The following is a 23,208-nucleotide window of genomic DNA, read 5'->3' on the forward strand; positions in this document are numbered from 1 at the left end:
TGGAGCCTGGGCAGACTTGGGTCTCTTGTCTGGACTGGGGTGGGGTCCAGGCGGCTGGGTCGAGACAACCCAAACTTTAATAGAGAAGTGTACCTATGTAATTTTGACCCCACAAGGTACAGCAGCCAAGACAGGAAGCAGCTAATTATAGGACCACACATGAATGGAGACAGAGGTGGGTTCATGTTCACAGTGCAGCGTACCTCCACCAGAAAAAGGAGGATATAACGCGGAATCCAGCCACAGAAAAGGAAGGAGGCGTGGTCATCCCAAGTGAAGTAAGGGAGACAGGCAGCTGCAAGTATCACATGATCACTTCCAGGTGTAATCTGAAAATGGATACAAGTGAACTCTTTCTAAGAGACACAGCTCAGAGACTTAGAAGGGAAATCTCCAGTCACCAAGAATGTAAGATGTGGGGCAGGGAGAAATGAGCTGCTTCAGACTAACATATGCACATAACTATTTCTAAAGTAAGACACCAGGACCCACTGTGTAACACAAGGAATCTTACACCACACTATGTAATTACCTATATAGAAAAAGAACCTCCCCAAAAGCGTATACATCTATATGGAAGTGAACCAGTTGCGGTAGATTGAAAAGGAAAGGGGGAAAAAAAAAAACAAAAACAAGATTTTAATTCACCTAAAAACTCTAGTTCAAATAATTGATTAAAAACAGAAAGAAAAAAAAATGGGAAAAAATGCTAACTCTATTCCCTCCAGGCAATAGTGACCGGGCTGGTGTCACATCCCTGAAGCCAGATTGGCTTGCGTCCCAAGGCTGCAGAGTCCAGGAGCTGAGGGAGCTGGGAGCATGTGGCAGGCAGTATACCTCCAAAACCAACCTGGAGTATCTCTTCCTTTCTGCAGAGCCCCCAACCTCCAGATACAGGCAGGAGAAATTGAAAGCTTGGAGTTAACATATACACATTAATTCGTGTCGGATAGATGATCCAGAAGTTTATTGAACACATTGTAATCATGCGAAGAGTTGACTCATTGGAAAAGACTCTGATGCTGGGAGGGATTAGGGGCAGGAGGAGAAGGGAACGGCGGAGAATGAGATGGCTGGATGGCATCACCGACTCGATGGACATGAGTTTGAGTGAACTCCGGGAGTTGGTGATGGACAGGCAGGGAGGCCTGGCGTGCTGCGATTCACGGGGTCGCAGAGTTGGACACCACTGAGCGACTGAACGGAACTGAATCACCTAAACGTGAAAAAGGACCTGAAAGATAACAGATACACATCTATGTATAATTGAATCAAGTTCTTGTACACCTGAAACAAAAACATCAGAAATCAACTATGTTCCGATATAAAATTACAAGAAAATTACAGAATAAAGAAATAAACATTGTAGCGTGGAGAAGTGATGCCGCCTTGTGGCCATTTTCTGTAACAACACCATGAAAACCAATAACATGAAAAACCAATAACAATTAAAATACTTGAGCTTGGTGAAGGGGAAACCAGGCAGTGGTGACCTATGAATTAGACATGTGATATGCTATGATATGGAGAAGGCAATGGCACCCCACTCCAGTACTCTTGCTTGGAAAATCCCATGGATGGAGGAGCCTGTTAGACTACAATCCATGGGGTCGCTAAGAGTCGGACACGACTGAGCGACTTCACTTTCACTTTTATGCATTGGAGAAGGAAATGGCAACCCACTCCAGTGTTCTTGCCTGGAGAGTCCCAGGGACGGGGGAGCCGGGTGGGCTGCCATCTCTGGGGTCGCAATAGTAGGACACGACTGAAGCGACTTAGCATAGCATAGAATGATATGACATTAATCTGACAGCAAAGGTTGTCACTCAGCAGAACACAGAGCAGCAACCCACTCAAAGGCGCCTGACCTCACGTGAATGTGACAACGTGAAGAGAAGAAAAGGGACCACAGGTTAATCAGGCAACACCCTCAATTCAGATGTTGGGAATCTCCGAGGTGACAAGACACACTGCAGGCACACAGCAGATACACGGCCTCTGTGTACACAGGATCCCGACCCACGTGGATGGGGTGAGACCCACACAATCCCCAGAGCCTGCACCTGGGGTCCCACGACCCTTGGTTAGGGTGTCGTGTCTCTGAGGAGTCTCCTGAGGAGTCTCCAGGAGCCCCAGGGAGGGTGAACCTCGCGGGGGTAAAAAGGCAAACAGGCACAGCCTGTATAAAGGAATTCCATAAAGTACTGATTCCTAAACACAAGTGAAGCTCTCATGTATCCTTCCCTTTTTCTTGTCTTTGTGTGTGTGGTCTCCCCACATACGTGATCCTGACCCATGCAGAGGGGGTGAGACTCACACAGTCCCCAGAACCCCCCCTCGGGTCACGTGCCCCCTCGATCAGGACACCATGGCTGTGGTCAGCCAGACCCCAGTGGGTAAACGAGCCAGGTCTGTGGGACCCCCGGGACCCTAGAAAGAAGTGCAGGGTCTGTCTCCTCTCCCCTCAATTGTCCCTGAGAAGTCAGGCCCCTCCTGTTTTCACTTTGGTTCTGTGTGATTTTTTTTTTTTTTTTTTACTGGTTTGGAAGCTCATGCTGGAGTTAAATACAGTACCTTGGTTCTGGCGGGCTCTGTCTTTCTTGTCCCGCCGAGGTGCTGAGAAAACACAGGAGAGCTGGGCTGAAAGACGAGGGGCAGCTCTGTTCTCTTCGGAGGAGAGAGTCGACTGGAAGGAGTTCACAGCCGCAGCCTCACCTGCTGCCCATTGACTTTATGCCCGATCCCTGTGCCCTGGAACCAATTCACCAGGTGAACCTGCTTCTCTACTCAACCCGAATGTGCTGGAAAATTGGGATAATTACCAGGTAGCCCACCTGAGGGGTCTCCAGGAGCCCCAGGGAAGCTGAACCTGGCAGGCCCCCCAGAAGGGCCATGGAACCCCACTCAGAGAAGAGCACGGTTACCTAGAGAAGGCCTCCTCAGCTCCAGACCCCAGACAGCTGAGCACTGACATTCAGATGCAAGCATGGAGTTTTCTAGGACAGAAGCCAGACCAGGCCTCCACCCGGGTCTCCATGTCCCAGTGCAGAGAGTACAAGGTCAGGTCTAAATGTTCTCACTGCAGAAAGTGTAGGGAATGGAGTTAGAGAAGGCGAGGTTCAGAAAAAGAAGGAGATCGGCACTTTACAGGAACAGATCACCTTTAATGAGGTGAGAAGGGGCAGCAGTCAGATTAGTGAGCTGCTACACTAACCCAAGAAAAGAGCAGGTATGTATAGGCATATATGTGGAAATCTACTGTCTTAAGGGGGCCTGTTCTTCTCCAAGGTTGTTCAGAGTAGATATCTCTTAAATGGCTGGGGCAAGGAATTCTGGAGATCGGCCAGAGGCTGGACTGGCTGGGAGCTGGTTGTAACCAACCTTAATGTCCATTTTTTCCTTTGGGTGAGAGAGTTCTTTGTTTTGCATAGAATGGTGGGGAGGACCAGAGGGGAGTTTAACTCCAGGCTATTTTGAGCCTGTAACTTTCCTTCAGAAAGCACAGTCTCATCTAAACATCATCATGTAGATAGGACTTATAGAGGGCTAAATCTACCATGTAGACAGAACTTGGTCAGGTTCAAACTAGTTTAGCGCTGGTCTCCCAGGAGGCACAGGTCACACATGCAGGGTCTCTCATCATCCGATGGGGGCTCACCCTCGTGTGGGAACTAGGAAGAAGTCATCACTGGGCTCCACACTTCACCCACATCAGGAAACCGAAAGAATCTGTCCTATTACACATTTCAACAGGCAAAACAACAACGTTACCAATTTCTCTGGCCACATGATGGTCAGGGGAGCAACAGGAACTTCTCAGAGTGCAGCCCAGTGTCCTGTAAAGACAGACAGGAAGAGGCCTGATTCCAGCATCCCAGCTTCCAGCAGGAGGTGGCCATGCTGGAAATCTTCTGAAAAAATACATTCCTTATCAGAATAAAAATATATTGTTGAAATCGCAAGCATACTAATTACTGTTTGCACACCTAAAATATTCTTAAAAGCTTGGCACCCTGATCTTTGCGGTTTTCATTGTTTCCTTCGGTTCAGATTTTCAAGCCATCTTTTCAAACTACTTTCTTCTAGTTCTGTTATTTGTTATTATATGAATGAAGGGTCACACTTAAAATAAAAGAAAACCCCTGCCAACAATTAGTGACAAAGATCACATGAGCTTCAGGAATTTTTCTTCTAACAGTTTCATTTTTCTCCATGATGAAAACAGAAAACATAGGCCCCCCTGATTTTTTGCTTCTCTGTTCAAACTGAGCTAAAATGAAATTGATGCTCATAGCAACAAGTAACAGTTTTGAGGTTTGAAATGTCATGCCAGAGTAACAGGGCCTGGAGAAAAGGGAATGCTCCTAAGCTGCTGGAGAGAAACCACATCCTAAAATTCAAATTGGACAGATTCAAACTATGACAGAATGTGATTACATGGAGTATGAACCAAGGGTCTCCATGTAGCAAGCAATATGTGAAGACAAATTTGATGTCTCAGATGTGAGAGTAAAGGTTTCTTCTCAGATCTGCAGCTTGTATGCACAAATTCTTTTAGAATACTGCATGTATCTTTTCAAATTATAGCTTAGTCTGTATGGCTGGGAGTGGGATTGCTGTATCATATGGTAACTATTTTTTTTTTTTTTTTGAGGAACTGCCATACTGTTCTCTACAGTGACTGCACCAATTAACATTCCTACCAACACTACTGGAGGGTTCCCTCTTCTCCACATCCTCTGTAACACTTGTTATTTGGAGATTTTTTAAATGATGGCCATTCTGACCAGTTTGAGGTGGTACCTCACTGAAGTTTTGATTTGCATTTCTCTAATAATTAACAATGAGGAGCATTACAGGATGATTCTTTAATTTTCAGATATGTGAAGTACGTTAAGTGTAACCTGTCAACTTGACCATTATTTTCACAGATGAGGATTTATTGAATATTTAGTTATTTCCTTTCTTCCTAGTCTAACTATAGGGGACATTCATTATCATGTTACTTAAGGCAATGATCTTGGTTATGCCTGCAATGCAGAAGACCCAAATTTGATCCTTGGGTTGGGAAGATCTCCTGGAGAATGGAATGTCTACCCAGTATTCTTGCCTGGAGAATTCCATGGACAGAGGGTCCTGGTGGACTATTGTCCATGGGGTTGCAAAGAGTTGGACACGACTGAGCAACTAACACACACGCGCGTGCACGTGCATACATACACACACACACACACACACACACACATACACACACACACATCTTTGAACAGTTTTAGAGAACTGCATTGCTCCCTATACAGGGAAGGTTTGTGTTGGGACCAAGGTCTGCTGTTCCTTGAGCAAATAAATGCTGTTCCTTGAGCAAATTCAGTCACTGCCCAGGGGGCACATGGTGAGACCACCTTGTCAGCTGACATTTCCCACATCTCAGGCCTCAGACTGACCATTCCATTTGTGGTGTAACAGTTTGCCCTGGTGATACAGCTTGACCTCTTTCTGTATGACTAGGTGAGTTGTTAATAACATTTTAGGATTCTGTAGGATTAACAGCCCTCTAATAGCAAAATATCGGAGAAGGCAATGGCACTCCACTCCAGTACTCTTGCCTGGAAAATCCCATGGATGGAGGAGCCTGGTACGCTGCAGTCCATGGGGTCGCGACTGAGCGACTTCACTGTCACTTTTCACTTTCATGCATTGGAGAAAGAAATGGCAACTCACTCCAGTGTTCTTGCCTGGAGAATCCCAGGGACGGCGGAGCCTGGTGGGCTGCCGTCTACGTGGTCGCACAGAGTCGGACACTACTGAAGTGACTTAGCAGCTGCAGCAGCAATAGCAAAATATATGTTTTAAAGTTACACCAGGACCCAGGGGTTACACCATGAGCCTCAGGGAGTTTCTGCTGGATTTTTCTGTTCTGACATCAAGGCCCATCCCCAGTTTGATGACAGCACAATTGCCAGAGACTGGATGAGCTACATAATTGGGAAGGATCAGCGCAAAATGAAAATGTCGGAATTCTTGTGTAAGAATTATTAAGAATTTGGATGGTGACAGCCAGCCTTAAACCAAGCACAGAGCCCTTCTAAGTGCAAGAGGAGCCCCCGACACCATGCAAACCTGTGCCCATGAAGCCAGCCCCAGCCAAAGACTTCTGTTTGAATAGTCAATCTTGTGTAAAGGTGTGCTAAATTGACTTATAACTTCAAATATTTGTATTAATGATATGTGGACTTGTTTTCTATCGAAAACAGGTGCATTTTTAATTGAAGAGTATTTGTTTTACGTTAATTCCAGGTGTACAGCAAAGTCATTCAATTGTATATATATTATATATATATAATATATATTACATATATTTATATAAGCATATATAATACATACATATAAATATACCCACATACATGTTCTTTCTCAGATTATTAGGCTATTACAAGATATTGATTATAGCTCCCCATCCTGTTCATAGGGACTTGTTTATCTATTTCATATATAGTAGTATGTATCTGTCGATACCAGACTCCTAATTTGTCCCCCACCTCTTTCCCCTTTGGTAACCATAAGTTTGTTTTCTATGTCTGAGACTATTTCTGTTTTGTCAAGAAGTTCATTTGCATCATAGTTTAGATTCCACACATAAGTGATATCATATGCTATTTGTCTGTCTGTGCCTTCACTTAATATGCTAACCTCTAGGTCCATTCATGTTGATGAAATGGCATTATTTCATTTATTACGGCTGAGTACTATTCCATTGTATATTCTATGATTTGTGGACTCTTGATTCAGGCCTTAGAGATGTTACCCACAGACCTGTTTGCATGAACGTGCTCTCATGGTGAGGGCTAAACCATGATTCCCCAGAAGAAACTTACCTGATGGTCTGGGCCTCATCTTCTGACATGGAGCGCTCCCTGATCCCCTTAACAGAACATTATACTGCCCCTCCCACCTGCCCAGAGGGACCGCTCCAAACGGGCCACTTCCCAGCTCCTTCAACACGGTAATCTCTTCACTTTGCAGACCCCAGACTCCTAATACGGCAGCACAGGTGCACTTTAGGATGAGAGCAGGAGGCTCTGGGGCTAGCAGCATCACAAGTGACTTCCTCTCCAATGAGAATTTAACACCGACAGGATGAAGCACAGCACGACTTTTTAAAAAGTTGCTCAGTTAAAAAGAAAACCCTTGGTAATGTGATCTTAGGACCTGTTATACCACGTGATATTGCCACCAGAACAATATTGCTCCTGAAATAGCTACAATTAGTGACAAGAAAGGTTAAAGTTAAAAAAAACCTTTGCCAACTAGAGGCTTCTTGGAAAAACATGGTGACCAAATGTGCTTACCGCCCTTAGCTTGGTAAGGTTTAGTGTTAGGTAGATTAATTGGCTTGACTGGACTAATAAGTTCTTGAAAAGCAAGAATTAAAACAGTAAAGCTATTTTAGGTGATTTTTAAAATTCTCATCAAAATTAATTTCTTGATGGAATCTTCTATTTTTAGCAATTTCCCATTTTTATTTCACTTATTTTTTAATTTTTGACTACTTTATTGTTTTTGTAGATAGCCATCAACATTTTTTTAAGTTGAAGTACAGCTTATTTACAATACTATATTAGTTTTGGGTATTCAACATAGTGATTCAATATTTATATGGATTATACTCCATCTAAAGGTATTACAAATAAAGGCTATATTTCCTCATGCTGTATAATATATCCTTATACTTTATGGATATTATACATAGTTTCTATCTCTTAATCCTCTATACCTATCTTGCCCCTCCCACTGGTAACTGGTAACCATATCTATGAGTCTGTCTCCATTTCATAGATAAGTTCATTGGTGTTATACTTTAGATTTTACATGTAAGTGATATTATATGGGATTTCTCTTTGTCTTTCTGACTTATATCACTTATTATGATAATCTCTAGGATTATACTGCTGAAAATGCCATTATTTTAATCTTTTTATTAACTGAGCAGTACTCAGTATATATTTCACATATGAAAACCTAGGTATATATTTCATATAAGAAAACATAGGTATATATTTCATATATGAAAATATACATACATATATTTGCAGAGTACACTCCTTTGCTATTGTTCTTTAACCAAAAGGACGAAAATTTTACAATAACTTCTAATGATACTAATTCTTACAACTGGGGCTTGGTAAAAGTGTATTTTGCCAGGATTTTCAGCGCAAAAACTGAAAACTGAAGTTCTCAAAAGTCAGTTTGCTTTAGTGCTTCAGATTCACCTGGACGCTTATTTACTAAAATCATCAGACGGCAGTTCAGAGCTTCTGATTTAGTAGATTTGCAAATACCAGTCCAGGGACCATAATGAAAACCATTGTGCCTTTTGAGTAATGCTTTTAGAGACTGAAGATAACCCTTCCAAATCAAGTATACTGTCTTACATCTTAATACATACAAAAGTCTTAATCTGAAGCTAGAAGATTGCTAAATGACTTCTACTTATAGGGCATTGTGAACTGAAATCAATTTGTAGGCATGAAAAATAATGAAAATAAAATGTTTTGTCAGAGAACATTGACAGAAGCAACTTAAGTTTTAAAAAAAGCATATTTATCCTATAGTTATATTAAATGGCTTGACCTGACTGATAAGTTCTTTGTAAAGCAAAAATCAAGAGTAAAACAATTTTACGTGATTTTTAAAAATCTCATCAAAACCTGTTTCTTGATGGCATTTCCTGTTTTTAAAACTTTCCCATTTTTATTTTGCTATTCTGCTGAGTAGTATTCCATGTGTATTTCATATATGAAAATAAAGCTATACATTTCATATATGGCAATATAGGTATGTATGCCACATGAAAATATTAGTATATATCTCATATGACAATGTAGGAACATATCTCATATGCAAAAATATAGGTATATATGTCATAAAATATAGGTATCTATTTTTATATCATAAAATTAAAAACTTTCATAAACTTAAAACTTAAAAAAGAATTAAAGCCTTTGATTATGTGAATCACAACATACTGGAGAATTCTTAAAGAGATTGGAGGACCAGACCACCTTACCTGCTTCTTGAGAAACCTGTATGCAGGTCAAGAAGCAAAGGTTAGAACTGGATATGGAGCAATAGACTGGTTCAAAATTGGGAAAGGAGTATGTCAAGGATGTGTCTTGCTACATGGCTTATTTAACTTCTATGCAGAGTACATCATATTAATGCTGGGCTGGATGAAATCACAAGCTAGAAATGAGGTTTCTAGGAAAAATGTGAGCAATGTCAAATATGCAGATGATACCACCCTAATGGCAGAAAGTGAAGAGGAACTAAAGAGCCTCTTGATGAAGGTGAAAGAGGAAAATGAAAAAACTGGAATAAAACTCAACATTCAAAAAACTAAGATCATAGTATCTGGTCCAATCACTGTATGGCAAATACACAGGGAAGAAATGGAAACAGTGGCAGATATTATTTTCTTGGGCTCCAAAAGTACTGTGGATGGTGACTGCATCCATGACTGAAACACCTTATTCAGAAAACCAAGTGATGAACCACAGACTGGAAGAAACTATTTCCAAAACACATATCAGAGAAAGGATCTGTACTCAATCAAGAAAGGATCTGTACTCAAATTGTATCAAACAGCTCCTTAAAATTTGATAAAGATTGAAAAACACACCTGGCCAAAAAATATAAACAGATGTGTACATAGATATTTATATAATATATAGAGAATTGTTTATCTCTCTGTAGATAGATGTTTACATGTCTAGGTAGATAGATATTTATATCTCTCTGTAGGTAAATATTTATATCACTACACAGATATTCCACAAAATTAATAACTTCCATAAAATTAAATACCTCCATAAAATTGAAAATTTCTATAAAATTAAAACTTCCATAAAATTGATAATTTTCATAAAATGAATATCAAAATTTGCATAACTTCTATAAATTGAATAAATTTATAAAACTATTGACATTCCTAAAATCTTTTATAATTAATAATATTCATAGAACTACTCACTTTCATACAATTAAAAACTTCTTCAGGAAGTTAAAACCTTCCTCAGAAAATTAAAAACTTCCTCAGAAAATTAAAAATTATAAAATTATTTATAAAAATTAAAACTTCTACTCTATGAAACACCTTATTCAGAACATCAAAAAATGAACCACAAACTGGAAGAAACTGTTTTCAAACCACATATCAGATAACGGATCTGTACTCAAATTATACCAAACAACCCCCCAAAAATTTGGTAAGGTTTGAAACACACATCTGGCCAAAAAAAGATAAACGATAAGTAAGAGAGGAAGGAAAAACTAGGGTGGGGTAGAGACAGCCCCTTGAGACAGCTAACCCTAGGATCTGACGTTCCCACCCTGGGCTGATATCCTGAGAAAAACAAGATTCAAATATGCACATGCACCCCGACCTTCACTGCAGCACTCCTTACAATAGCCAAGACACAGAACCAGCAAGACGTCACCCACAGGCTAAAGCTTAAAAAAGATGTGGTACGTGTAGATAATGCACTGTTACTCACCCCAGAGAAACTGCCACTGAAACTGAAATAACACCCCTGCAGCCACAGGGATGGACCTTGAAGGTCACACACGAAGTGAAGCCAGACAGAGAAAGGCCATAGCATATGAGTCCATTCTGGGCAAAATAAAAAAGGTGGTACAGGAACTAATGTACAAGACAAAAAGAGACTGAGATTTCCAACACAGACAAAGCAAACCAAAATAAATAAATAAATAAAGGCTTTATCTCCTTCCTTCCATCCACTGTGCAGAAACTCTGTATCTCTAATAGACACTCCACAAGGACTCGAGGATCATCACACGGAACTTTACTTGAGTTTGTGCAATATCCTCTATGGAAAAGAATTGAAGGAAACAACAGATATGCTGTCTGTATGTCACAACTGACTCAGGTGGCTGTACACTGCCAACAAGCACAAACCGGAAAACTGTCCCAGCACAGCTACCCATGAGATTAAAGAAAAGGAATTACTAGTTTATACCCTGCCACCTCCTTAACTTGGGCTGATAACTCATTCCTGGAACCTGAGTAGACTTGAGTGCAGGGCTGGATTGGGGTGGAGTCGAGACAGGCCAGGAGGTGCCCTTCTTTGACACCCCTGTTAAACCTGAACTGTCTGGCTTGCCCTGGCTGGAACCAGAATCCCTAGTGCTCCTTAACGATGGTGGCCTGACCCTCTGGACCAGGGTAAAGTCACCAAAAATCCAGGTTCACTGGTGCCGGAGTCCCAGCTGAAGTCTCCTTCCTCAGAGCACAGCCTCATCAGGGAGCCGTGCCCCAGGTTCAGATGAGTCTGGAGGGAAGGGGTGAAGCTTTAGGGGGAAGAAGTAGTGAGACACAAGCTCTTGGAAGTTTGCTCAAGCACATTTCACTCTCATTCATAGACCAGGAAGCCCACTTTCCCTAGGGCTGGGGTTGCAGGTGAAACCAGAGTTGGGCATGAAGAAGTGCTGCCACCTTGTGGACATTTTCTGTAACTATAACTTGTCCACTGCATGTTTACTAGCACCTCCAATTAACAATGGGGCTTCCCTGGTGGCTCAGAGGGTAAAGCGTCTGCCTGCAATGCGGGAGACCGAGGTTCGACTCCTGAGTCAGGAAGATCCCCTGGAGAAGGAAATAGCAACCCACTCTGGTACTCTTGCCTGGAAAATCCCATGCACAGAGAAGCCCTGTGGGCTCCATGTGGTCATAAAGAGTCGGACACAACTGAGTGACTTCACTTTCACTTTCCAATTAACAATGCCTCTGGGGCTGTTAATGACACCTTCCCTCAGGAAAGGACCTTGGACGGCTATTGCAGAAATAAATTCCAAAGACAACTGACTTTCAAGAATCCAATTAAAGGTAAAATTTCCTCACAGCTTTTAAGGAAAAAGAAAAGAAAACCCAAACAGCCACAGAACAAGAATCCCAGCATCCTGAACTATTACAGCAGGAATGCCCATCAAAACGATAAGAAATCTAATCCCATCTGACAGAATGGGAATCCTAACTGTCTACAAACAGGAAAGGGGGGAAAGACCAGGGAGATGATGGAATCCCCCTACACCTTTCATAGGAACAGACATTGGCAACAGCCCCTAGAAAGGACAGCCTGCACAGGCCAGAAGAAAAAATTTCAAGAGAACTAAGCCTACGACTTTTGTGCCCACTGCTGCTGCTGCTAAGTCACTTCAGTCGTGTCCGACTCTGTGTGACCCCATAGACGGCAGCCCACCAGGCTCCCCCGTCCCTGGGATTCTCCAGGTAAGAACACTGGAGTGGGTTGCCATTTCCTTCCCCAATGCATGAAAGTGAAAAGTGAAAGTGAAGTCACTCAGTCGTGTCCAACTCTTAGCGACCCCATGGACTGCAGTGTACCAGGCTCCTCCGTCCATGGGATTTTCCAGGCAAGAGTACTGGAGTGGGGTGCCATTGCCTTCTCCGTTTGTGCCCACACCTGGGCCTATATTACAAAAAAATCATCATTCAAAATGACACATGCAATCTAATGTTCATTCCAGTGCTACTTCGAATAACCAAGACACAGACCCAAGAAATGGTCCATGGACAGATTAAATATTAAAGAACTGTGGTATATATATATACAATGGGCTATTACTCAGACAAGAAAAACTGCCACTGAAATTATGAAATCCTGCAAATGGTTCCCACAAGGATGGACCTTGGTGGATCATATACCAAGTGAAGTCAGAAACAGGAAGAAAATAGCAGATGTCCCTTCTAGGCAAAATTTAAAAAAAGAAATACAGAGGAAGTAGTTTACAGCACAAAAAGAGACTCTGAGAATCAAAACACAAAAAACTCAAAAAAAAAAAAAAAAAAAGGAAATGTCACGAATGAAATAGGAGGTTGATACTAACATATACCCAAAAAGCTATATCTGTAATGGGTAATCCACAAGGATTATCTCCTTCCTTCCTAATTCCACATTTACACAGAAATCTGTATATCTCACAGAGGCTGCACAAACACCTGATGTTCACCACAGGGAACTTTGCTTGAAATTCTGCAAGAACCTCTAGGGCAAAACAATCCATAAAAGAACAGATATGCTGTGTGTTAACATATGTCATACTGAATCAGGTGGCTGTATACTGACAACAAGCACCAACCGGCAGGGCAACTATATTCCTGTATACCATCGCCATTAGATTAAAGAAAAGCAAAGCCTAATTTCCACCCACCTCCCTGACCTGGGCTGCCATCCCATCCCTGGAGTCTGAACGGCCTTGGATCCATGCCTAGCCAGGAGTAGGGTTGAACAGCCCGGCAGGGTGCCCTTAACTGAGCCCCGCTTTAACCTGTACTGTGAGGTTTGCTCTGGCGTTTAACCAAAGGATGGTCGCCTGACCCTCTGGCCTTGAACTCTGAAAAGTAACCAAGACTGCAGGTTGACTGGTGCTGGGGTCCCCACCTCAATCCTCTTTCCTGAGAGTGCAGCCTCCTAGGCACCTCAGCAGGGTTCTGTGGGCGAGGCAGGGATAACTCGGATAATGAAGAGTAAAGCGTTAGGGCGAAGAGGCAGGGGAACACAAGCCCTTGGGTGTTTACTCAGGCACAGTCCTCTAACTCACAGCCCAGGAAGCAGACATTCCCGAAGGCTCTGGTTGCCCAAGAAACAAGCGAGTTGAGAACGAAACAGCGCTGCCGCCCTGTGGACATTTCCTGTAACTACAATTTGACCGGCTGTGCTTACACCTCCAATGAACAAAGCCTGTGGGGCTGTGAGTGACAGCTGCCCTCAGGAAAGGATCTGGGGCTGACGTTGCAGACGTAAATTCCAAACACAACCGATGTTCAAGAAGCCAATTGCAACAGGTAAATTTCCCTGACACCCTGTAAATAAAAGTATAAAGGGGGAAAAATAAATTCCCACCCTGCAACAGGATAAGATTCTGAACATCTCTAATTATTACAGGAGGATGCAAATTAAAGTGACAATGACAAATCAAATCCCACCGCTCAGAATGGCCATTCTCACATGTCACAGGCAACAATGCAAGAGCAAGCCAGGAGGAGAGAGAAGCCACCTACACAGTACGTGGGAATGGACATTGGCAACAGCCACTAGAAAGCACAGCCTCCCTGTGTCGGTTGAGGGGGGGACACTTCCCAGAAAGCTAAGCCTAGGATCTGACATTCCCACACCTGGGCCTATATCCCGAGAAAACCATCATTCAAAAACCCACATGCACCCCAACACTCACTGCAGCACTGCTTACAGTAGCCAAGACTCAGATCCAGCAAAATGTCTGCTGCTGCTGCTAAGTCGCTTCAGTCGTGTCCGACTGTGTGTGACCCCAGAGAGGGCAGCCCACCAGGCTCCCCTGTCCCTGGGATTCTCAAGGCAAGAACACTGGAGTGGGTTGCCATTTCTTTCTCCGATGCATGAAAGTGGAAAGTGAAAGTGAAGTCACTCAGTCGTGTCCAACTCTTCGAAATCCCATGGATGGAGGAGCCTGGTGGGCTGCAGCCCACCAGGCTCCTCCATCCATGGGATTTTCCAGGCAAGAGTGCTGGAGTGGGATGCCATTGCCTTCTCCGAGAAAAATGTCTACTGACACATTAAAGCTTAAAGAAGGTGTGGTACATACATACAGTGGATCACAATTCAACCATGAGAACCGCCACTGCAATTATGAAATTATTCCACTGGTCACCACAAGAATGGACCTTGGAGGGTCAGACACTAGTCAGGCAGACAGAGGGATAAAATAGCATATGATGTGAATACTAGGCAAAATCTAAAAGGAAGTAGACAAACTAATTTACAACACAAAAAGAGACTCTGAGAATTCAAACACAGAGGGTTCCAAAAAAGTTGAAAGAGCAAGGATGAATTAGGAGGTTGGGACTAACATATACACAGAAATCTGTATCTAAAATAGATATTCCAAAAGGATTACCTCCTTTCTTCTTTCCTTGCCCTTTCCTCCCAGAAATGGGCTTCCCTGGTGGCTCAGGCAGTAAAGAATCTACCTGCAATGCAGGGGATCTGGCTTTGATCCCTGGGTTGGGAAGATCCCCTGGAAAAGGAAATGGCTACTCACTCCAGTATTCTTGCCTGGAGAATTCCATGGAGAGGAGCCTGGCAGGGGTGGGGTGGCAAAGAGTTGGACACGACAGAGCAACTAACACTTTCACTTTTTTATTACTTTCCTCCCACAAATGCAAACATTTCAGAATCTGTAAGAATACACAGAAATCTGTATCACTAACATATAAGCAGAAATCTATGTCTGTAACAGATAATCTGCAAGATTATCTCCTTCCTTGCTTCCTCCAGATATAAACTAAAGTCTGTATGTCTAACATATATACCAAAATCTGTATCGTTAACATATACACAGAAATCAGTATCTCTAATAGATACCCTACAAAGACCTGATGTTCAGCACAGGGAACTTTGCTAGTCCTTCTGCAATTCCTCTGCGGTAAAAGAATCCAGAAAAGAGATATGCTGTATGTGTATGTGGTAACTGAATCAAGCAGCAGTATTATGATAACATTAAGGAGCAGAGACATTACTTTGCTGACAAAGGTCCATCTAGTCAAAACTATGGTTTTTCCAGTAGTCATGTATAGATGTGAGAGTTCAACCATAAAGTAAACTGGGCCCTGAAGAATTGATGCTTTTGAACTGTGGTGTTGGAGAAGACTCTTGAGAGTCCCTTGGACTGCAAGGAGATCCAACCAGTCCATCCTAAAGGAAATCAGTCCTGAATATTCATTGGAAGGACTGATGCTGAAACTGAAGCTCCAATACTTTGGTCACCTGATGTGAAGAGCTGACTCATTGGAAAAGACCCTGGGAAAGATTGAAAGCAGGAGAAGAGGGGGTTAATAGAGAACAAGATGGTTAGTGGAATCACCGACTTGATGGACATGAGTTTGAGAAAACTCCGGAAGATGGTGATGGCAGAGAAGCCTGGCATGTTGCAGTCCATGGGGTTGCAAAGAGTCAGACATAACTGAGTAACTGAACGACAACAAAGATAAAGATTCCACCGTATTATGGCTCAGTAGTAAAGAGCTCGCCTGTCAATGCAACAAACTCGGGTTTGATCCATGGGTCAGGAAGATTCCCTGGAGAAGAGAACGGCAACCCACTCTAGTATTCTTGCCTGAGAAATCCCATGGAGAGAGGAGCCTGCCAGGCTATGGTCCATGGGAATACAAAAGAGTTGGACACGACTTAGCAACAGATTTTCAAGATAAAAATCTAATTGTAAGGTCAGATACTATGAAATTCTAGAGGAAAATATAGGCAGTAGAAACTTTGACATTCATCACAGCAAGTTCTTTTGGGACCCAGCTCTTAGAACAATGAAAAAGAAACCCAAAATAAGAAATCAGCCCACGATGTGTGACCCCTCATCCTTCTCACCAGACCAGCTATGCTCCTGAGGGGCAGAGAAGATGGTGTTAGGTGCCACTGCAGGCATTCTTGCTGCCTGGAGGGGGTGGTTTTTTCCAAGTGAAAGTTGCTCAGTTGCGTCTGACTCTTTGCAACCCCAGGGACTATACAGTCCATGGAATTCTCCAGGCCATAATACTGGAGTGGGTAGCGGTTCCCTTCTACAGGGGATCTTCCCAAGCCTAGGACTGAACCCAGATCTCCTGCCTTGTAGGCGGATTCTTTACCAGCTGAGCTACTAGGGAAGCGGTGGTGGTTTAGTCGCTAAGTCGTGTCAGATTTTTGTGACCCCATGGACTGTAGTCTGCCAGGCCCCTCTGTCCATGGGATTTCTCAGGCAGGAATACTGGACTGGGTTGCCATTCCCTTCTCCAGGGGATCTTCCTGACCCAGGTATCCAACTCGCGTCTCGTGCATTGCAGGTTATTTCATTTACCAACCGAGCCATCAGAGAAGCCCCACTGCCTGGAAGGGGTTGTTTATAAAGACCTCAACCCAGGCATTGCTGGGAAGGGCTGGCTGACTCATCCAGTCAGCCAATCCTCACCCACCAGGGGCTCACGGTTGCAGAAAATGGGTCTTGTTGTGCCTGCCAGGTGCAAGGAACAGGTGTGGGCCTGAGGGTCAAGATGGACATGGGGCTGCAGCTCTGGTTTGATTTCTAGTCTTTTTTTCTGGCCCACGAGTGGGAGAGAATTTCAAGAAGATCTTCTCCTAAAGAGAGGAACCCAGGAGTCAGGGAGAGGAGGGGTGGTGGGTGGAGACAGGAGCCCAGGGCCCCGGGTGCAGTGGAACCTCTGGAAGACCTGCCAGAAGGAGGCCGCACAGAGTGAAGCCCAGGGTCACTGAGCTGCCCAGGAGCGGCTGTTTGTTAGTCCAGGTCCTGCTCTGAGGTGACCAGGAAGAGGGCTGGGGGTGCTCTGCAGGGTTCCATGCAGGGTACCTGTGTGCTGAGCCCTGCCCAGACAGGCCCCCTGCCCTGGGAGGGGTCTGCCCATGTGAGCCCCGTGCCCTGGGAGGGCCTTGTGAATAGGCTCCCTCTCTTTGCAGCTGGAACACAGCTGCTTAGGATACAGATTAAAATCAGCTGAGGACAGAGGTCAGGTGCAGGGGCAGGGATCCAAGCTTGCTATGCTTGCTGCATATGCTGGCTGCATGACACGAGGTGTGGAGACTAGAAATACAACTGTATCCTAAGGGCCGGCTGAGCAAAATGACAGCCGATCAATATCTCCAAAGAACTATCTCTTCGGGGTCTGGATGCCAGGTTCTTTTATGAATTAAAGAAGGAGGGTGTGAGGAAACAAACTAAAAAGGCCTTAAATCTTGAAAATACCTTGGGAGAACACCAAGCCTCAGGCAGGGGATGTGTTAATCTCTTCCTTCCTGCCATCCACAGGTGGACAGGGTTCTGAACAAAGGCACTTTAACAGTCAGGCAGAGGGGCAGGATTCTCTGAGGCAGGCCGCTATGTGTGATTATAGTAACAAAAGTAACAGAGAGCCAAAGACACAGTTCCAACGTGGAGTCAGAACTGGCTATTCCTGAACATCCTAAGCTGCAGGGTTTATTCAGGTCCTCCGGTTGCCCTTCCCCTCCCGCAGCGCCAGGCCCCACTCCCTGACTCCCTGTCTCTGGATTTGCCTGTTCTGGATGTTTATTATAAATGCAATCATATGGTTTGTGAGTATTCTGGGCTGTGTGTTGGTGTCCCCCTCAAAATGCACATGTTGAAACCTAACCCCCAGGGTGATGGTGTGAGGAGGGGGGCCTTGAGGAGGTGATGAGGTCGTGAGAGTGGAGACCCCATGAACGGGATTAGTGCTCTTAAGAAACAGACCCCGAAGGAACCTCCTCAGCCCTTCCTCCATGTGAGGATGCAGTGAAGACCCCTGCCCCCACCAAGAACAGAGCTTCACCAGAACCTGACCATCCTGACGCCCTGATCTCTGACATCTGGCCTCCAGAGCTGTAGGAAATGCATTCCTGTTGCTGAAGCCCCCAGCCTTCTATTTCGCTATGGCAGCCCAGGCAGACTAAGACAGTACGTCCTTCTGTGTCTGCTTCTCTCGCTGAGCATTGTGTGTTCAAGTTCATCCCCATTGTAGCCTGTGTCAGAGCTTCACTCCTTTTCATGGCTGAGTCATAGTCCACTGTGTGAATGGACCACATTCTGTTTACCCCTTCTTCCATCCACCCACCCATCCACACATCCATCTACCCATCCATCCATCCATCCATTATCCATACATCCATTCACCCATCCAACATCCATCCATCCATCCACCCCCTCCCCTATCCCATAGCCACCACAAACCCACTTTCATTCTTTGTGGATTTGCCTTTTTGGGACATTGCCTATAAATGGAATCACGTGCTGTGTGTCCTTCTGTGTCTGCTTCTCTCACTGAGTATCATGTGTTCAAGGTCCATCCACACTGTAGCCTGTGTCAGAGTTTCGCTCCTTTTCATGGCCGAGTCATATTCCACTGTGTGGACGGACCCCACTGTGTGTATCTGTTCTCTGATCACTTGTTGATGGTCATTTGGGTGGTCCTTGGAAATTGTGCTGCTGTGCACATGCATGCACAGGTGTTTGGGTTTATATGTAAGAGTGGAACTGCAGGGTCATGTGGTGACTTCAAGTTTGACAATTTGAGGAACTGCCACACTGTTCTCCAAAATGGCAGCACCATTTCACATTCCCACTAGCACTGTTTGAAGGTTCAAACTTCTCTCATTATTGTCTAACACAGACACAAATCTGTATCTGTAATCAATAATCCATAAGGATTATCAGCTTCCTTCCTTCTTTCCTTCTGCATACACATAGAAATCTCTATCTCTGACCTATACACAGAAATGTTTGTCTCTAAGAGATACTCCACAAGGATTATCTCCTTCCTTCCTTCCTCATATACACAGAAAACTGCATGTGAAATAGATAATCCCCAAGGACCTGATGCTCAGCATCTTTCTTGACCTTCTGCAATAATCTCCATGGCAAAAGAATTCAGAAAACAACAAATACACTCCATGGATACGTCCTGCCTGAAGCAGGCGGCTGTACACTGACAACAATCATATTGCAGATCGACAATACTGCAAGGAAGCATCAACAAGATGTTGAAGAAAAGGAAAGAAAAGTGATGCCTACTCTATTATCTCCAGCCTTCCTGACATGGGATGCTATCCCATCCCTGGAGGCTGAGCAGGCTTGGGTCCCACTGCTGGACTGGGGTGGGGTCCACACAGCCTGGCATAGTGCCCTTCGGTTAACATTTTTTAAAGACCTATTGTCTGCTGTGTTCTGGCTGGGACCAGAGTCCTGAATGAGATCAAGGGCTCAAGGACTTTGGGGGCAACAGACACCCAGGCACCATGTCTCCTGGTGCTGAGGTTCCCAACTCAAGCCTCCTTCCTGAGAGCACTGCCTCCTAGGCACGTCAGCACCCTCAGCAGGATGCTGTGGCCCCGGATGGGACAGTGGAATGGAGGATTGTGAAGCTTTAGGGAGAAGAAGTACTGAACTGCAAGTCCTTGAGTGTTTGGTCAGGCACAGTCCACTCTAATTTACTTCCCAAGAAGCCAAATTTCCCTAGGCACTTGTCACTGGAGGGTCTAGAGGTGGGCATGAGAAATGGCTGCCCCTGTGGACTTTTCTTCTAACTTCAACTTGACCACTGGTGCTTATTGGCATCTCCAATTCAGAAAGCCTGGTGGACTGTTTATGACGGCTAACCTCAAGAAATGTCCAAGAGAAGGTATTTTTGAAATGAACTCCAGACACAATGAACTTTCTAGAAGCCACTTGCCACAGATAAATTTTCCTCATACAATTTGAGAAGAAAACAAAACAAAACACCAAATCTCCACCACAGAAGAAGATAGTCAGCATCTGTAATTACTTGGAATGAAGATCAAAATGACAACTCAAATGAGAGCTCAAATCCCACCAGTCAGAAGACAGAAAAATGTGCTTTATGCAGAGTACATAATGTGAAATGCCAGGCTGGATGAAGCACAAGATGGAATCAAGATTGCTGTGAGAAATATCAATAACCTCAGATATGCAGATGACACTAACCTAATGACAAAAAGCAAAGAGGAACTAAGTCTCTTGATGAAGATGAAAGAGGAGAGTGAAAAAACTGGCTTAAAACTCAACATCCAAAACACTAAGATCATGGCATCTGATCCCGTCACTTCATGGCAAATAGAGGGGGAAAAATAGAAATAGTGACAGACTTTATTTTCTTGGCTCCAAAATCACTGAAGATGGTGGCTGCAGCCATGAAATTAAAAGACACTAGCTCCTTGGAAGAAAAGCTATGATAAAACTAGACAGCGTATTAAAAAGCAGAGACATTGCTTTGCTGACAAAGGTCCTGTTAGGTAGTTAGAATGGGATAAAGGAGTCCAGAAGGGTAGTGGCTAAAAGACAAAGAAGGAAAAAGCCCACGAAAATAGTACAAAGGAAGGTCCAGGGAGTGGAGTGAGGACCTCAGGTAAAACAGTCTTCCTGGCTAGCCCAGTTTACACAGGGCAGGCTCAGGGGAAGGAGAAAAAACATACAAAAAGAGGAGCCAAAATTGACCCGGGGGCCTCTCTTCTCTTCTTGTCTTTTGGGTCAGCCCGCCCTCATGCCTCAAGGATGTATTTTCCTTTGCTTGCCAAATAAAACTGAGCTGTAACACTGATATGTCCGTCGCTTCAATTTTTTGCTGCAGCAAGACAGAACCGAGGAAATTACAAACTCCCCCTACAGTCCAGATAGTCAAAGCTATGGTTTTTCCAGTAGTCATGTAGTGATGTGAGAGATGAACCTGGCTTGCTGCCGTTCATGGGGTCCCAAAGAGAAGGAAATGGCAACCCACTCCAGTGTTCTTGCCTGGAGAATCCCAGGGATGGCGGAGCCTGGTGGGCTGCTGTCTCTGGGGTCACACAGAGTGGGACACGTCTGAGGTGACTTAGCAGCAGCAGCAGCAGAGTCGTATATGACTGAGGGACTGAAAAACAACAGAGGGAATCCCTCTTGGCTCATTAACTTTAAGGTAAAGTCGGACACGACTGAAGTGACTTAGCAGCAGCAGCAGCAGCAGTGTAGTAATATCAAACCTTATTTTAATCAAATAAATCTCCATTCTATTTATCCGGTTCCAAATAACCATCCAAAGATTTTTTTACATTTATTTAGTTAAGGCAAATCATTTTTTAAAAGAATCTGCCTCAGTGAAATGTGCTTAGTTGCTCAGTCCTGTCTGACTCTTTGCAACCCCAGGGACTGTAGCTCTCCAGGCTCCTCTGTCCATGGGATTCTCTAGGCAAGAATACTGGAGTAGGTTGCCCTGTCCTCTTCCAGTCATTGAAATAATTGCTACATTTTCCTTCCAAATTTTTTTCTGCTGTTATTCTTAATTGTTCTTATTAGCATCTGTAAGAGACATCAAGGGGAAGATCATAATGGCGTTTCCCAAACCAGCTTTTCTTGTTTTCAGGTTAACTTAACTTTGGTTAGATAGGTACAGGAAAAAAGAGTTGTTTACAATGAGAGCATTCTAGATTTCATAATTTGTTAGTTTCTTTAATTTTAGAAGTATCCATCACTTGGGCACTAATAAATTATAAAAGGACCTGTTATAGGCCTAACTCAAACAAACACACAACAGAACACCTTAGGAATGTCAGATAGAACATTCACATCTCAAAAACACATGGAAATGTAAGTTTCCCCCAGGAGGTCTTTGTTTAAAGTTACCAAGCCAGCTTCCTGCCTGCCCCTTCCCCACATCATCTTAATTAATTACATAGGCAAAAAAAAAAAAAGAACTTTCTGGGGGGGAAAATATTTTTTACATGTGATCATCTTTAACTTCCACTTAAGTAAATTCTTGTCATAATTACAGGTTGACTAAGCCCCCTAGGATTTTCCCTAGGGGACCCTGAGAAGGAACTTTAGAGGAAGCACTTCCATTCTAGCTTAAGCAGTTAGTGTCAGAAGTCTGTGCTCACAAATCAGAGTAATCAAGCCAAACCAAACCACACTAACGGGAAGTCACCAAAAACAAAGCAAATGCCTAAGAGATGCCCAGAAATTCAAAGCACAAATGGCAAGCCTGCCCCAGATGTGACTTCTAAGTCCCACAAGCCTGGGACACTTCTCCAAAGCAACGCCTTACAAACAGGCAGAAACCTCAAACTGGAACTCCATCAGTCCCCAAAACAGAAAACATCAAGAGGCCTTGAGGTGCACCTCGGGGGATTTACCAAAATGCTGGTGGGTGTCACAACACCCCAGACGCCCTCCTCCTGATCCTCCAATATTTAGTGTTTCTCTGAGTGGAAGGTCAGGCTGGCACGGACAAGAGAATAAAAAAGTGTCCTCAAGGCCTAAGAGACCTTGGCAGCTGCAAAGGGCAACCTCTCTCCCATTCTCTGCCATAGCCTGGAGTTCCACAGTCGAGCCACATGGTCGGGTTGAAGAAGGAATTCATAGGGCCTGGACTCCATCTTAGGCCTGTTCATGCTGATCATGCTCAGCCACCTTTCCAATGGACTCTGAACTCTGTGTTTAGTGCCCATGAAAACAACAACAGAAGGATAAGACCCCCTGTCTGGAGGTCTTATGACCTTGAAGATCATATCTAGGTTACTCATCGCCTAAGAGAAAACATACACTAATCACCCCTTCTCCAGACAGGCTATAAATTTTTCTGTATCTATCAGAGTG

The 23,208-nt window shown here is 43.9% G+C and overlaps 1 long non-coding RNA gene across 1 annotated transcript; it reads right to left on the reverse strand.

Moving 5' to 3' along the window:
• Positions 1–952: 952 nt before the first annotated feature.
• On the reverse strand, positions 953–3,742 carry LOC139178347 (uncharacterized). Its single transcript, XR_011562767.1, has 2 exons — positions 2,575–3,742; positions 953–1,234 (listed from the first exon to the last, which is right to left on the reverse strand). It is a non-coding gene; the product is annotated as an uncharacterized lncRNA (long non-coding RNA).
• Between the last annotated feature and the right edge of the window lie 19,466 nt (positions 3,743–23,208).

The sequence above is a fragment of the Bos indicus genome, chromosome 21 (genome assembly GCF_029378745.1).
Source record: "Bos indicus isolate NIAB-ARS_2022 breed Sahiwal x Tharparkar chromosome 21, NIAB-ARS_B.indTharparkar_mat_pri_1.0, whole genome shotgun sequence".
NCBI classification, from domain to species: Eukaryota; Metazoa; Chordata; class Mammalia; order Artiodactyla; family Bovidae; genus Bos; species Bos indicus.